Source organism: Panthera uncia, chromosome B1, assembly GCF_023721935.1.
Source record: "Panthera uncia isolate 11264 chromosome B1, Puncia_PCG_1.0, whole genome shotgun sequence".
In the NCBI taxonomy this organism is placed as follows: domain Eukaryota; kingdom Metazoa; phylum Chordata; class Mammalia; order Carnivora; family Felidae; genus Panthera; species Panthera uncia.
This window is the reverse complement of record NC_064811.1, coordinates 118461748-118479134: the sequence shown is the minus strand read 5'-3', so window position 1 is coordinate 118479134 and position 17387 is coordinate 118461748. Positions and strand designations below refer to the sequence as shown.

At 36.6% G+C, this 17387-nt stretch overlaps 1 protein-coding gene across 8 annotated transcripts in view; it reads left to right on the top strand.

The window, feature by feature from the left end:
• The window catches only part of INPP4B (inositol polyphosphate-4-phosphatase type II B), a 755730-nt gene that overhangs the window by 365088 nt on the left and 373255 nt on the right, over positions 1-17387 (top strand). For 5 of the 8 annotated variants that reach the window (XM_049632223.1, XM_049632224.1, XM_049632227.1 and 2 more), the window contains 2 exons: positions 2150-2216; positions 2567-2660. The gene's annotated coding sequence lies outside the window, so the exon portion shown is untranslated. The remainder of the gene's footprint in view (positions 1-2149; positions 2217-2566; positions 2661-17387) is intronic. The other 3 variants (XM_049632225.1, XM_049632226.1, XM_049632222.1) reach the window with 1 other exon arrangement.

Genomic DNA, 17387 nt, shown 5'->3' with positions numbered 1-17387 from the left:
AAACTCACAACTTTTCTACACAATTGGTAAATTATTTTTCTCTTTTGTGTTTAGAAATCAGTAGATGGTTTGCATTTCTTTAATATCAACAGAAGCCTCATGCTTTCTCCTATTCTGAAACTATTTTTATCTAGCACTTACCTTAAAAGCAACTCCAGATCTATTAGACTCAAATAATTACATATCTCAGGGGCACCTGGGTAGCTTGGTTGGTTAAGCGTCTGACTCTTGGTTTTGGCTCGGGTCATGATATCACGGTCATAGGATTGAGCCCCACATGGAGCCGTGGGATCTTTTCTCTCCCTCTCTCTCTGCCCTCCTCCCTTCTCCCAAAATAAATAAATAAACATTTTTAAGAAATCAAAAATGGTGGAGTGCCTGAGTGGCTCAGTCGGTTAAGCGTCCAATTTTGGCTCAGGTCATGATCTCACAGTTGGTGGGTTCAAGCCCCGCATCAGACTCTGTGCTGACAGCTCAGAGCCTGGACCCTGCTTCAGATTCTGCGTCTCCCTCTCTCTGCCCTTCCCCCACTTGTGCTCTCTCTCTCTCAAGAATAAATAAATATTAAACAAAAATCATAAATCTTAAAAATTACAATAAGGTGTTTTGTTTTTCCTAAATTAAGTAATACCTGGTATGATACAAAGTTGACTCTGTATTTTTCAGGCCTCATATTAAAAAAAAACATTTAGAATGGGGAGAGATAGATGAGAATGTAAATGAGAAAATCTTATGTCACATCTGCATTATTGATAGGACTGGAGGAAAGTTTGCTTTGATTAAAGTAGAATGGTTAAAGAACAACTTTAACAATAGAAGTTATTGTTCTCTCCTTGGAAGATAAAATGAAATCTCGATAATTAATAAATTTTCAATGTGAAAATTATTCCTGATAAAAAGAAAAAGAACCAGGTGGCATTTTTTTGATACACATATTGAATGACAGATAATAACAAATATTTTGGCAAACAACATGACATAATTGATAAAATATGTAAAATGCTCCGTCTCTGGAACCAGATCATTGGGTTCACATTGAAATACTGACACTTAAATTAGCCATGGGACTTTGAGTTACCTCACCCTTCTTTGCCAATTTCTCTGCCCATGAAAGGTGGGTAATAATAGTATCTACCTCATAGGGTGGTTACGTATGGGGGAAGTCCCCAAGACCACTCTCAGGCTTGATGATTTGCTAGAAGAACTCCCAAGATTCAGAAAAGCTGTTACACTGATAGTCGTGATTTATTACAGTGAAAAGAAACAGATTACAATCAGCAAAGGGGAAAGGCACATGAGGCAAAGTCCCTCTGCCAACCTCCAGGTGTTCCCTCTCAGTGGAGTCACACGTGGATGTGCTTAGTTCTCCCAAGAACAATGTGTGACAACTCATGTGAAGTGTGGTCAGCCAGGGAAGGAGCTCAACTAAGCTTTGGTCTCTAGAGTTTTTTTTTTTGTTTTTTTGTTTTTTTTTTAATTTTTTTTTTTACATTTATTTATTTTTGAGAAACAGAGTGAGACAAAGCGTGAGTGGGGGAGGGGCAGAGAGAGAAGGAGACACAGAATCCGAAGCAGTCCAGGCTATCAGCACAGAGCCTGATGCGGGGCTCAAACCCACAAACTGTGAGATCATGACCTGAGCCTAAGTCAGACACTCAACTGACTGAGCCACCCAGGTGCCCCGGTCTCTAGAGTTTTAATGGAGGTCAGTCCTGTAGTTTCATTAGGGGTCAGTCACATAAGCACGCAGCACCAGCTGACTAACCTCAGCTACTCAGGCTTTAGCCTCCCCTTCCCCCCAAGCAAAAAACAGGTGTTCACCATCAATGTACCTGGTCAGACTCCGCCAAGGCGCAGGCATACAAAAACTCTTTTATCAGGCAGACTATTCCAAGAGCTCAGAGGTTATCTTCCAGGAACTAGCCAAAGGCCAATCCTGAAGATGGACCTTTCATTGGAATGTTCAGGGTATGAGTAACTCAGGCAACCAAGTAACTCAGGCTATGTCCCATGACGTTGTGATGGTAAGTCCTCAAGTTTGGAATGATGGGCATTATGAACATATTAAAATTTTAGCCAGGTATGCTTTAGCAAGGGAGGTTCCCAGTGAAACACTACATTCTAACATTTTGTCCTTTGTCCTTTACAGAGCTCTGAAGTCAGCAAAGCAATTATAGAAGAGCCAGAGCAATTTGTGGAATACAACAGCAAAGCAGGTATAATTGTGGGTCTCAGTAATTAACACATAATGTTTATTTAGATTGATAATGAATTCAAAATTATAGCCCCTATCATTAAAAAAATATTTTTACAAAAGTGCCAGCTTGGTGTCTTAGATTTTGTGTAACTGCATGTTATAGTTGGCTGACCATATCCTAAAGAGGAATTGATATCTATGCATATATTAAATTAATTTTGAGGGTTTCAATTAGGCAAGGCCTAGATATAAATATGAAGGGATTTAATAATAATAATAATAATAATAATAATAATAAAATCAACACATATTCATTAAAGGCCTGTTACATGGCAAACACTCATTGTGGGGTAATTGGTGATTTTACAGGACAAAACAGGCATGGTCCATTGCTGCCCTCAAGGAGCTTGTGGAGGTGACATGTAATAAATAAGGAAATATCAATATATGAATGAAAACTGTGGTAAGTGCAATGAAGAGAAATAGCAGAGTTTGTGGGAGAAAGTATTGGGAGACAGGGAGGAATCTATTGTGGACTTGCTAAACAGAGGGTATTTCTCTGGAAAATGACACTTAAACTAAGAGCTGAAGTGTAGGGAAGAGTCCCAGGAAGATGGAATAGCAATGAATAAACATAATAATTGGTAAGAGGATAAAGTAGCTATACCAAAGTCACAAAGCTAGAGAGAGGAGTAAGAGGAAGCCGGATTGATAATTGGATGAAACTAAGTATGGGAAGTGGCCTAGTCCCATAGGGCCTCAATGGCCTTGGTAAGGGGACTTTGTCCCAGGTCAGCTTGGCTACTTTCTGCCCTTGGCATTTCTGTGCAATGCCATTTAGCCTTCTCTCCTGGTTCTCTGGATATAGATGCTTTTAAATCTGCCATCTAACCCTACCTTCCTGCATCTGCCAAAGTACTACGTAAATGTTTTAGGATTGTGGAGAGAGGTCCTCAATATGTTCACTTCTTTGAACACTAGTTCCGTGACATGTTCTGCATAAAATGGTTTGGAGTCAAGAAATTCTGAAATTGCCTGAGTACTATAACACTCTCAGGAGCTTTAACACAGTAGAGGTTTTGAGAACCTATAATAAATAGTAAACAACCAAACAAACATATATGTCTATGTCTATATGTATGTGTGTGTATACCTTTATTTAATCTGTCATTTCCCAAAGCTATTTTCAGGTTTACACTAGAAAATGTTTTAGAAGTTTCTTTCTTGGAAATATGCATTTTAAGAGATTCCCTATACTTCTGAGGCTGGCCTGCTTTTAAGTAGTTTGACCTATTTAATGGCTATGCACATTAAATGATATTAGAAATTTTATTATAATCTAGATGATTCAAGCTAGAAAAAAAATCTGTCTGCTTCAGTGGTTTAGCTTTTTCAGGCAGAAGATTTTTCTCGACCTGAATTATATGGTTAATTGCTTCAAATCTTGATCATACTTTTCATGTGAAAATATTATGGAGTAAAGTCTTACTAAATAATTCTCAGTGTCAGTATTAATAATATTTGTTCTCTCAAATCAGGCAAAAGAAAACCATAAGAGAAATTTTGCATCTCAGCTGCTCTGAATCTTATTCCTTTCCATTGAAAATGCTTATTCTTGTTGGTTTATAAAATTGTCATAATTTTAAAAAGTCTTCAAGTTAGGAAAGTGACTTGGGGTAGTGCCTACTTTAGCACCTAAAGAATTATTTGATTTTGTATAAAATGTGGAGATTTTGTATTTATAACAATGAAAATTTCAGTAAGCCAGAATATTAGAGTTAACCTAAACTTATTCCAGAAGAGAGGTTCTCAGCATCTGTCTTGGAAAGAGTATTGACTTTTTTAGATCAATTCAGCATCTTTCAATTCAGTTAACTATTATTAAAACAGTAAGATAAAAACATGAAGAATTCCCTAGGATTTTGTAACTTAGAAACAAAAAGCCTTGTTTCATCCCCAGAAAGACTACAAACAGCTGTCCTTTAATTACTACTTTTGCCATTTGGTTTCAACTAGAGATGTCTCAAATTTAGAATCTAATTAGAAATCTTAATTGAAAATGGCTAAAAAAATAAAAGAAAAAGAAAAAGAAAGAAAAGAAAGAAAAAGACCAACATGGAAACATAAAAGTAGAGATAAAAATAGAAATGGTAATATTTCAGCCAGATTGAATAATCGCCTGTCATTAAATGAGTTGGCCTCTGGGGAACATATTATCTGGCATGAAATTGAACTTTACTCTTCCCTCTCTCAGGAGGGATTTCTCAACCAAATGACTAGTCTTTTAATCTTTAGAAATTGTAATTTTTAGGGACTATATTTTGCTCAGTATAGGAACAATGGTTTTATTTATTTAAAAAAATGTTTTTTAGGTTTCTTTATTTTTGAGAGAGAGAAACAGAGCATGAGCTGGGGAGGGGCAGAGAGAGAGGAAGACACAGAATCCAAAGCAGGCTCCAGGCCCTTAGCTGTCAGCACAGAGCCTGATGCAGGACTTGAACTCATGGACCACGGGATCATGACCTGAGCTGAAAATGGACACTTAGCCAGCTGAGCCACCCAGGCACCCCGAAACAATGGTTTTAAAGTGTTGAGGCCATGGTTAAATCCCTGTTCCCTAACTTGTTTCCTGTCTGAACTTGGACACATTTTCTAAACATTTTCAATCTCAGTTTACCCATCTTTAAAATGGGATTTTAAATCTCATGCAACATGGTTTCTGTTTTATTTGTCTTTTAACTTCCACACTGACTAGTATATAGTAGCAGCTTTAGATACATTAAGTTCTAAAAAGGAAGGAAAGAAAAGAAAGGAGTAATTACAACAAAATTAAATTTGAGAATACATAAAAATAATATCTACCACAGCATATTGCAAATATTAAACATTCAGAAAGTGCTTATTGATTCTGCACCCTGGAGGCGAAGACTCAAAGCGGATTAATCCTTTTCCTCAAACTTTTTTTTTCCTTATAGATATTTTGGATTCTGCTCTTCAGATTATAAACCCCACTTAAAGGCATAGTGACATTATTTCTGAATTACAGCACTTTTCATGCTCTTAGGCATGATAGTTGCTCAATTAATATTTGTTTAATTGAGTGAAACCACGAATTAACAGTGCTAGAAAGTAGATAACCCAGATTGTCCTATTCCCTTGTTGACAAACACTGTATCTAACATCCTATGCAAAAGTGGTTGACCCTATGAATGATTTCTTTCAGTGATAATATACCCACTTCCTGCTGCTTCTCCATGCAGTCTGCTCCCTTCAGATTAACCAATTTCCTGTTGCTTATGTATATTCTACATTTGTAGCTTTTTGTCTTTGCTTGCATTATCTTTCTTTTCAATATTTTCTTTTTTTTTGTCTTTCATTCTTGCTTTCCTCTTCAACCCCTCTTTTCTTTTCCCTCCCTTTTATCTATCCCCACATTTTTGATATACAAATCTCTCAATGTCCAATTAAATATCATCTCTTGAAGCAGTTCCAGGTATCTCCTGAGATAATTATTTTAATCCCCCTTTTGTTTGTTTGTTTGCTTGTTTGCTTGTTGTCAGGCACTGTTCCTTGCTCCCCATCTGTGGAAGGTGACCTTGACTTAGAGCCAGTGAAAACTCAGCTGGATATGTTAATGGCTCTTTCCTCCCATCCTCTATTCCATCCTGTTTCCTTTTATCAAAAACAAACAGAAGAACCAAAAAAAACAAAACAAAACAAAACAACCACCTCACCAAAGGAGTAAACCTCTGGCAGAGTTTACCACATGCTTCCACAGTGGTGTCTGGGTTACTGGTGAGATAAATTTAGGCCATGAGCACCAGGCAACAGTCACATCAGTTGTCTGAGTCTGATTGGGTTTCTGAATGTGTCCTTAGTTTTGGCTGCCATGTCCTCAAGGTCTGGAGCCTGGCTCTGCACCCAGTGGTTCGAGTACCCTGATTCCCAGGACACCTGCCTGCGACTCATACCCTGTGGCCTTACTTTACTTTGGGTCTCCCTCCCTGATTGATGATTTGGACACACACATGATGCTGAAAATTGCCCCTGCACAGAAGCTACTACTGCTTCTCCATCCCTCATCCCAAACTTAAAGGAGCCCCTATTTATTGATGCCTATTTAGATCAAACTTGATTTTATCAATTAAGTCTTGGTAATTGGACTCTTGGTCTATATAATTTTTTTTTAGTATTTATTTATTTATTTATTTATTTAAATGTTTATTTTTGAAGAAGAGAGAGAGACAGAGGGTGAGTGGGGGAGGGCCAGAAAGAGAGGGAGACACAGAATCTGAATCAGGCTCCAGGCTCTGAGCTGTCAGCACAGAGCCCAACATGGGGCTCGAACTCACAAACTGTGAGATCGTGACCTGAGCCGAAGTCAAACACTTAACCAACTGAGCCACCCAGGCACCCCAAATTTTTATCTGTTTTTGAGAGACAGAGAGACAGAGAGAGAGAGAAAGAGAGAGACTGAGCCAGGGAGGAACAGAGAAAGGGAGACACAGAATCAGAAGCAGTCTCCAGGCTCTGATCCCAAAGCAGTGCACAGATACCAAAGCAGAGCTCAAACTTACAAACCGTGAGATCATGACCTGAGCTGAAGTCGGACACTTTAACCGACTGAGCCACACAGACGCTCCACTCTTGGTCCATATAAATCAATATTTTCTTCCCAGTTTCTCTTCTTACTCCTTTACAGAATATGTTCTTTTTCCTTCCTTTCATGATTCTGCATTCCTCTTAATTGAGTTCACATTAATTATTACCAAAGCATTCCACTTGTACCTCTCTTAGTTCATCTTCCATTTTTCTAGCCGTTAGTAATTGTAAATATTAATAAAATTAATAATTCTGGTAATACTGATTGACCGCTTGCTATATCTTCTAATTTCTTTTTATTTGTTTTATTTATGTTCAGTATTTTAAAAATCTACACGCAGGAAAATTCATGCTTTTTGGTGTATAGTTCTAGACTTTTTGACATTTTGACAAATGTAAACAGTCATATACACACCACTACAATTAAGATACAGAACACTTACATCACCCCAAAATCTTTTGGCTTCTATCCCTTTATGGTCAACCTCTCCTGCTTACCTCCAACCATTAGAAATCACTGATCTATATTTTATTTCCATAATTTACATTTTCCAGAATTATATAGTATGAAGCCCTTTGAATCTGGCTGTAATGTGCTGAAGATTCATCTAAGTTTTGTGGGTATCAATGATGTATTGCTTTTTATTGCTGAGTAATATCCCATTTTGTGGATATACTTTAAGGTGATTATCAATTCATCATTTGAAGAGATTTGGGGTGATTTTGAATATTTAGTTAAAAAAACATTAAAAACAGGTTTTTATGTGACCATAAATTCCATTTCTCTTGGGGAAAATAAATAGGAGGAAGACTTCTGGGTCATATGGGAGGTCAGTGTTTATAAGAAACTGACAGACCTTTTTTCCTAAGAAGAGATACTATTTTGCATTCCTATGAGCAATGTACTCATGTTGTCTGCAAGTAAAGACAACATTAGTTATTTGTTTTCAATCTGTATGTCTTTTATATAATTTTTAAAGTTTATTTATTTGAGACAGAGAGAGAGAGAGAGAGAGAGAGAGAGAATGAGAAGGGGAGAGGCAGAGAGAGGGAGAGAGAGAATCCCTCCACAGAGAATCCCTCTGTGCTAATAGCACAGAGCCTGACATGGCTCAAACACATGAACCATGAGATCATGACCTGAGCTGAAACCAAGAGTCGGACACTTAACCGACTAGCCACCCAGACTTGCCTCAATCTGTATGTCTTTTAATTCTTTTCCTTGACTTACTGCATTGGTTAAGATCACCAGTGTGAAAATGAAGAGGAAAGCTAAGAGTGGAAGCCTTACCTTATTCCTGATCCTAGCAGCAAAGTATTGAGTCTTTTATAATCCAGCTGTAATCATAGCTGTAGGATTTTTCTAGATGCCCATTATTGAGTTAAAGTACTTCCCTTCTCTTCCTAAATTGCTGAGAGTTTTTTTTTTTTTTTTTTTAATGGATGAGAGTTTTATTGTATGCATGTTGAATTTCCTCAACTGTTTTTTGGCGGTTTTTTTTTTTTTTTTTTCATTTTTTGGATTTTCAAATGTTTTTTTTCTTAATTTCTTAGTCTTTTGATATAATGAGTTGTATTAATAGATTTTTTAATGTTAAATAGTTTTTCCTTCCTGGAAAAAACCCCTCTGTATGCTGTATGCTTGAGTGAAACTTGGTAGTTTTTATTCAAAGATTGTTCAATTTTATTTGTTACCTTTTTTATCTTCATATTGTTCAGAATAGTTCTTTATTATTATGTTAAGGTTAGTGGTCTATAATGAGCTCTACTCTTCCATTCCCAATATTGTAATTTATAGCTTCTTTTTATCTTGGTCTATCTAACTGGAGTTTATCAATTTTATTTATCTTTTCAAATAAACAGTTTTGGTTTCATTGATTTTTCTCAATTGTTTTAATTTTCAATCACATTGATTTTTGCTTTTGTTTTTATTATTCTCTTCCTTCTGCTTGCTTTGAGTTTAATGTACCCTTTCTAGTTTCCTAAAATGGTAGTTTAGATCTTAGATGTAAGACTTTTCTAGTATTAGCGTTCTAAATTTCTGTCAGTACCACTTTAGTTGCATCCCACAAATTTTGATATTATTTTTATTTTCATAATTCAAATGATTTCCTAATTATCTTAGTAACTTTCTCTTTGGCACAGTGGTTGTATAGAAGTGTGTTGCCTAATTCTCAAACATTTGAATTTTCCAGATATTTTTGTGTTATTGGATTTTGGCCTAATACCATTATGTTCTAAATATATGTTATTTCAATTAAAAAAGAAGAGTCCCAGTTTTATGGCCCATGTCAAAAAATGGGGACTACCTTCAGGTCAAAAGCACAAGGAAAATAGGGAAAGAAAAATTCACCCTTATGTCTATGTTTCTCCATGTTTAGCTCCTTGTCACAATTTTCCTGCTGTTGTTTATTTTTTTAAATCATCAGGTAGCTCACTTTTTGTGTTTACTTCCAATCAGTGGAGATACAGTGTTTTGTTACATTGGTTCACCTTTGCTAAAAATGAAATACCTAAAAACTTTGCATATATTTGTTTAATTCTCTCTACAATTAATCAGGCAGGCATTGCCATTTTACCAATTTATGTTGAGGAAACTAGGATAGTACAGTTAAGTAAACTGCCCAAGGTCCCAGAGTAATTGGCAGAGCCTTGGCAGTCTGGATCCATCATAGGTTTCTTAACCACATTCCTATATAACTTCTCTCATGCCAAATTACTGTAATAAGAAGTGTCATGTGAGAGAATTCCAATGTGTTTACCAGACTAACATAGAGTTAAATTATAAAAAAAGACTCCTGAAACACAACAAGAAATAGCCAAACAAAGACACATTTATTAACTTTTCTGACAAAGGATTAGGGAGTGAAAAATTCTCAGAATATTTTGCTAAGAGGAAAAGCGTCAGGGAATGTTAAGTGCTAAAATGTGTTTGCATTGGAGGCAGGGAGGTGTGGAAATGGGGCAAGGGGATAGAAGCAGGAGTGAGAGAAAGGTGTGGGGGTGGGTATTATGTTGGTTGTTCTATTTAAGGACTGAAACTAGTACTTTCTCAAGGACAGGATATAAAAGGGTACATTTCTATTCACACACTGCATCCCATATAGTAGATGCTCAAGAAATACATGTCATATGGATTTATGACTATGGTATTTCCTGTCCTTACTTCTCCTTACCTATGGGATAAGAGCAATCTTAAAAGTTGGAGGACTTCAGCCAAGATTGAGAAGATGGGAAAGGAAGAAGGAAAGTCTACGGATGTTGTTTTATTCAGTGTTCTGGCATAAATTAATGACATACATTTCACATAAAGTTTGAACTAGAATATCATATTGTCTCAGTGGAAATCCTTAATATATTCTAGCTGATCACAGAAGATTAACCCATACTACTAAGGGGACTTGTCAAATCACTCCATGATTTTCTTCATTTCCAGAAGATGCACTAGAGAAATGCTAGATGAGTTTGCAGGTAGAACAGTGGCTTGAACCTCACTGCTCAGCCTCATTATTTTTATAGGTCTTCTGTCCGATTCAAGTTTAGCAGTTGAATTATTTCTTCTTCTTTTTTTTTTATCACCTATTGCTTGCTTTTACTTTTATTGTAGTGCAGTTTTATTGAGTTTTAAGGTGGAATGTGTGATTTTGTACATATTGGAGAGTAAAGGACCTGCTTGTAGTAAAAGAATTAAGACTCATTATCTGTATGCAGTAGGCAGTATGGATAAGAAAACTTAGTTATGCCATATTATATTCTTTGTAGATAACCTCAGGCACTCTATGAACTTCTCTGGAGAGCTAAAGTGAAATTATAATAATCACATCTATACATTTATTCTTGCCTGTTATAATAAAAAGCAGAAAATAAAATTTTAATTAAATTCATTATCTGTCTTTCTTTGAAATTTCAAATTTCAAAAGAAAATAAGCAATTAATCATCAGAAACTATAGATAATTTAGTCAATACTAATTGGAACTTGAAATGTATCATCATAAGGAATTCAGTCAGTTCTGTGAATTAATAACTTCTGATGTCTACATTAGAAATGTCCTACGGTTATAATCAAAGTTTCAGTTTTAGTTTTGCTTGAGCACTTGGCATTTAACTGGCCTTGGGTGTTTGTGTGTGACAGTGTTCATAAGGATTTGAGACATTTGATGTTGCTGAGACAGCACTTCCTCGAGTCTTCTTTAGTACATGTGGGAAAAAAAAAAAGAATCAACCTCCAGCCAAATTAAAATTCTTTCTGAACATCTCTGCTTCTTAAGATAGGCTTGAGATGGGCTGCTAGGAGTCATTATATTTGAAATATGAAATTTGCTGAATAAAAGTATCAGGGGAAAAAAACCTGTCATCTTAAGTGCAGACAATAAACTCCTATCCTTTATTTGGTCTTCCAGATGACAGAGAAGGACATTAAAAAATACCCAAGCATCTAGTGAACTGTTACATAACTCTGTTGTGTTATTTCTTTAAATCTTTGCTGGGTGCTAGCAATTTTTTTTTAAGTGCCTTTGGGGCTTGAGACCAGGTTTTACAAGTTTTTGTCAAGTTGGTAGAATCAATGTGTCACATGATGTGTTTATAGAAGAAAAAATTTTCATGACATTTCTGTCTTTTTGGGAATATCCAATGAAAATTCCTGTTCTTTGTGTAATAGGTGGGAAGCAACCACGAGTGTCACACCCTGAAGAGAAGGGTAAAAAGCTTACCTCAGACAAAAGACCTTCTCTCTAGTTCAGCATGGCTACTAGCCACCTGTGCACATGGAGCTCTCCCACCTCATTTCTAGGCCTCAGTGTTCCCATCACTTAAATGAGACAACTGCTGGTTTCTTTAAGTCTTTTCAAGTCTATATTCTGTTAGAACATTTTATTATAGCATTTTTTAAATTATTATTTTGTTTTAGAGAGAGTGTGTGTGGGTAGGGGAGAGGGGCAGAAGAAAGAGAGAGAAAGAGAGAGAGAATACTTTAAGCATGTTCCATACTCAGTATGGAGCCCAACTTGGGACTTGATCCCATGATCCTGGGATCCTGACCTGAGCTGAAATCAAAAGTCGGGCACTCAACTGACTGAGCCACCCAGATACCCCTTATTGTATTATTTTAATGAGGGATTATGGGTAGACATCTGTAACCAACCTGTCACAAAGAGATGATTCAGATTAAACCGAGCATTTTCTCATATCTTCACTTTGTAGTTCTTCAGGATGCTTTCATTTTTATGACAGACACGGAGCAAAATCTAGCAAATCAGATGGCCTACTGACCATATTCCTAAAGGTGGTCCAAGTGCTCCCTCTCAGGATGTCAGGTCACTGTTAAAACTATGTAAATTATGGTTCAGATCTGGCCTAGTGCTGGCACAAAGACTACAGAGTTCTCAGGATTAAAGGGCCTTGTCACAGGGATTGACAGAGCCTCTTTTACTTTATACACAGTGGAGATCAACATTGTTCTTATCGTAATTTGCGACTAACGAGCAGTAGACTGACCTTTGATTTACAATGAACCAAAGATACAATCCCTCTGCTTGCTGAACTGAGTTCTTTGCTCTGAGTTGTTGCTCTGTACTCTTTGTGAACATCAAGATTTTGCTAGTTTCAAGGAATATTCAGTTAATACTCATTGTGACTTGGGACTATTTCTTGACTGAGATTGCAGTCTCCAGAAGGCAGTCCTATGATTCAAAGAAGCAAAAGGAGGAAATTTTACCCCTTTGTTAAGTATCCAGAATGGTGGGTCTGTAGAATTGGATATGTTCCATCATCAGATTCTATTTTTAAACTTCAATTATTTAGAATTGTTGCTATTGATTCTTTTTCATGGTTGTTTGTCCACTGAAAGTATATTCTCATCAGGACCCAGTAGAAGTTATAGGGATGAGTCTGTCTCAAGAAGATGGAATGTTATAAATAGAGGTATAAAAATATCTACCATGATGGGTTTTTTTTGTTTGGTTAGTTGGTTTTTTCTCTTTCCTGGGGGTTCTGGTGCTTAGGCTTTAAATGCTGTGTTGATATGTTATAGGTTTCCTAGAGATTTCTATTTTTAGGAAGGAAAATAATATAAATAAAAAGATAAATAAAATAAATGTTTCCTAGCCCTTCTTCCTTTCTCCCTACCTATCTGCCCTAGTATATTTTTTAAGAGATGGTAAACATTTGAAGATTTTTGTATGGTAAAGTTGAAAAACGATAGCAGGTAGAATACAGAGAAGAATTAGAAACTCACATTAACTTCCTTGTTTCTCCAGTTACTAAGTGGAACAAATTACTTTTTAAGCTTCAGTTTTTCACCTGTAAAGCTGGAGTTACATCTTAAATTTGTTATAAAGATTAATGTTATGCATATGATGTAATAATACAGGACATGGCACATGGCACATAATATTCAGAAAAGTCACATAAGTACTCAGAAAATTGTGGTTACTTTTGGATAAAATGAATTTCAAAAGCAGTAGTGGAGAGACTCCGTGAAGTGGATATTAGTAGACCCTCCTTTGGTTTGGTATTTACAAGGAGGAAAAGGAAGAGTACCATGCCGGTCACTTATATTTTATTACACCCTTTCCCCTCCTTCCTGTTTCCATGTGTCACTATAGTTTGAACCACTGTGTATTCTAAAACCCCAGTCCAGATGTGTTCAGTAAGTTACTGGACTCTAGATGATCCTGATTTTGATGACATCAAGACACTAGTTCTTATTATGAGCTGCCATATACATGTCCTGGCCAACCTCCAACATTCTCCAAAGTGTGGCATACAGTGACCTGGGTCTGTTTAGCCAAGTATTCAATAGAGGTGTGTTGGGCCTGACCCTGCCAAGAGTCAGGCAGCACAGCTAAGTCTGGAGAATGCAAAAGTAAAAGGAAGAAAGAATGAGGAAAGGATCACATCTGGGTTAGGGTTAGTCACTGGAAAAAGTTCAATACAAAGAGGCCAACAAATAGATGAGTAAAAAGGAGGTGGGTGTCAAGGGCCTCAGACAGACAACCCAGATTATAAAATTCTGGGTAGAAATGAGAGTGCTATATGTAGGTCATAAGTCAGTGGCTAGAGAGACTGAAGCCCAGGCCAGGATCCATAACAGCTCTTGGCATCTGTCTAGAAAGTCTGATTAAGTGACATGGGCCTTTAGCCCATATTGGCTTTTTATTTGGCAGAATTCCGTATTCACTTCTCCCAGTTTATGGGAATGGAATCTGGGCTTCTATTCTTAAAATGGTGCTTCTCATGCTTGAATGTAGGTAGAAATGCTCTATGCCATAATGCAGTGTCTAATTTAGAAGATCTGGGGTCTGGCTCAAGGTTTTGCATTTCTAACAGGCTTCCAGGCGACTCATACTGCTGGTCTAGGGATCGTGTTTTTAGTGGCAAAGCCTTAAAAGACTGTTGCTGTTTGGTCTTGCTAAATCCATGGGTCTTCTGTCTGTCTCATGTCAGTGCTGCTTCCTTGTGGTAAAGCCTGGAAGCTGGGCTTTTGATCAATCTGGAGCCTTGACAACTCTCATCCTTATTCTTCTTGTGACAAAGGGGCTCACATTGAATTTAATATTGGTAGCAAAACCATACTGACAATTTAAAGAATTCAATTGTCTCCTGACACTGTTGGTTTCTTGGGCAGAAATGTTGCCCTAGAATCTTAATTCATTGCTCTGTCAGGAATTATGCTCTGCCTGGTCAGGGGCCTTATGAGAGGCAAGGAAGGTCTTGACCTTAAATACATGCCTGATTTTTTTTTCAGGTAAAATATCAAATTTGCCAATTTATGCCATTTTCCTCAAAAAGAATCTTTTTCCTGAAACTGTTTTTTTTTAATTCTTCTATTACTTTCCAATGATATAAATAAGAATAAATCCCTGTTACTGAGAATAGGGGCCTAGTTGCAGAACTTTGAATATAATTATCCTATGAAGATGATAGCTTTCAAAGTACCCTGACATTTGCCATGAGGAAAAAGAAACAGAGAATGCAGAGGTAAATAATATTCCTGGTTTTATGTCTTCTTGACATTATATAGCATTTGGCTGATCCTTACAAGCCCTGTCCATCCATATTCCCTCTTGTAAATTGCAGGGTTTTAGACGGTTTTCAAGTGATTTGGCATTGTGAATTATATCTGGTTTATCAGAATGTCCTGGTGTTAGAAGTTTCAGGATACTGATATGAAGTGAACAAGTTTAGTGGGTTGGCTACTGAAGGGCTATACAATCACCATAACAGAGACTTGCTATTCTGTTTATTTTTGAAATGGATAGGAATTAATCATTTATTCAACATCTTATATCAAAGCACTGTTTGGAAAGCTGAACAAAAGCCACAGGTACATAGTGTCAGTGAGCCTCCAACACTCCCTGCCCGGACCTCAGCCTGAACAGGCTAGGGAATATCTTTAACCACAGGTATGCCCTTCTGGTTAGAACCCAGGCACAGCCCATCATATGATGCCTTATATTCCTGTCATTCTGGGATAGCACCTAAACCACAAGCACCTCCTGTCCTGTATCCTTGCCCCTTGTGTCATCCTCATTTTGCTATGGGCAAATGACTCAATCTTCCCCTGATCTTCTCACTTTTAAAAATGTTATATAATGTCCTTAGGGTCTTCTATTCCTATAGAAAACAGTTTATTTAGCCTTCTACCTCTTCAGAAAATGTTTTCTTTGTCTTTTTGTCTTAATGAAAACTTGGTTTCTGGGGTTTTCTGCTTCCTAGTTGCCTACTCTAATACAGACAGGCCACAAACCACAGAGACTGAAGGCTGGGCTACTATTTTCTTAGTAGTCACAAGAGTCCCCTTAAGCTGTTAGGACCTCATGTAAGATTGCTGATGTCTGGCTATACCACTCCTCCACCCCTATTTGTCATGTTCATTGGTGAAACTTCTGCTTTCTTCAGACTTCTCTATGGGAACACGTCCTGCCTGTTATCCTCCTGGGAGATTCCAGTTTCCATGGGAATAACCCATTCAACATCCTTGATGCACAGTGTCTTTTTCTTACTAGCCCTAGTGACCAATAATACCATGCCATTTCAGCCATCTACTTATATCCATGGCAATACCTTGGACTTCTCATTACTCAGAACTGAATTATTCTCTCATCTGCCAATATGTTACATCTTTCCCCTTTAATGAGTTCCCAATCCAACCTAAAAAAGATGTTTGGTCACATTTGTATTATTACAGTCTTAGCTTCACTATTCTCTCACTGCATCAGGAGGCAAAACCCCTACACTGTCAATGAAACTATCCTTCTCCACAAGACTGCTGAGCACTGTTGGAGAAAGCCACACACATATATCTATAAATCTGTGGTCTCCAGGCCCAGCTGGCCCCATAAAACTGCCTCCAGTTGTTCCCTCATCGGGTACTCTTAAAGGCTAGCTCAGAACTCCACTTTTCTTCTCCAGCCTCCTACCCAACTTCTTCCCCATTTTCTCTCAACATATGACTTTGCCTTTTTAGTTAATTAAATGTATAATGAGTGTTTAGGATGTACCAAAGGTATAATGAAAAATATAGAGACATTTTGTACTTACTCAGTGTAATAAACAAAACTTTCCCTGTGCATTTGAAGTTTTTTGTGTTCCCCTTCCTGATCATATCCCTCACACTTGTTCCCCAAATATCATAATTATTCTGATTTAAGTGTTTATCATGCATTTCTCTGTGGTTGGACTTCATATGTATGTACACCTACACAATATAGAACTAGAGTACTATTTTATATGTTGTTAAATTTTCTATAAGTGCCATCATATCCCTCCCTCTGTCTTCCTGTCCCTCCTCACTCTTTCTCCTCTGTACTTTATGAAGTTAATCAATGTTGATATATGAAGATTCATTTTATATAGAATGAATAGGCTACAATATATTTGTCTACTTTCTTAGTGACAGGCCTTTAGCCTGTTTCAATATTTTTTTTATTGAAGCTGATTTATTATGAACATTCCTTCCATTATCTTCTGGTATGCATTTTCAATAATTTTTCTAAAATAGAAGCTTATAAGTAGAATTGCTTTTCAGTTTAAATCATGGATTTGAGAACTTGTATTCTAAATATAAGCATTTAATAATATAACTTTCCCTTTAAGCACATTTTTATATGTAGCATAGTGATTTTATTCTGATTTAAATGTACAAATACACACATTTTTATTTTAGTTTATTAAGGTTTGTTTTATAACCAAGAATATAATCTTAGTAAGCATTCCATGTGTACTTTGAAACAAAATATGTATTCTGTTGTTGGATGAAGTCTAATAAATACCAATGAGGTCAAGTTGTTAGTAGTGTTATTTAAGTATTCTGTATCCTCTCTGATGTTTTATCTACTTGTTTGATCTGTTGTAGAGAGTGGAATGTTGAGGTCTCTATATCACTGTGGATTTGTCTGTTTCTTTTTCAGTTCTTTAAGTTTTTGCTTCATGTATTATAAAGCTCTATTGTTAGGCCCATTTACCTTCAAGATAGTTACATTTTCTTGGTGAATTACAATTTTATCCTTATATAATACTAATGTGTGTTATATGAAATCTATTTTATCTGATACCAATAGTCACTGCAATTTTCCTTTGATTAAT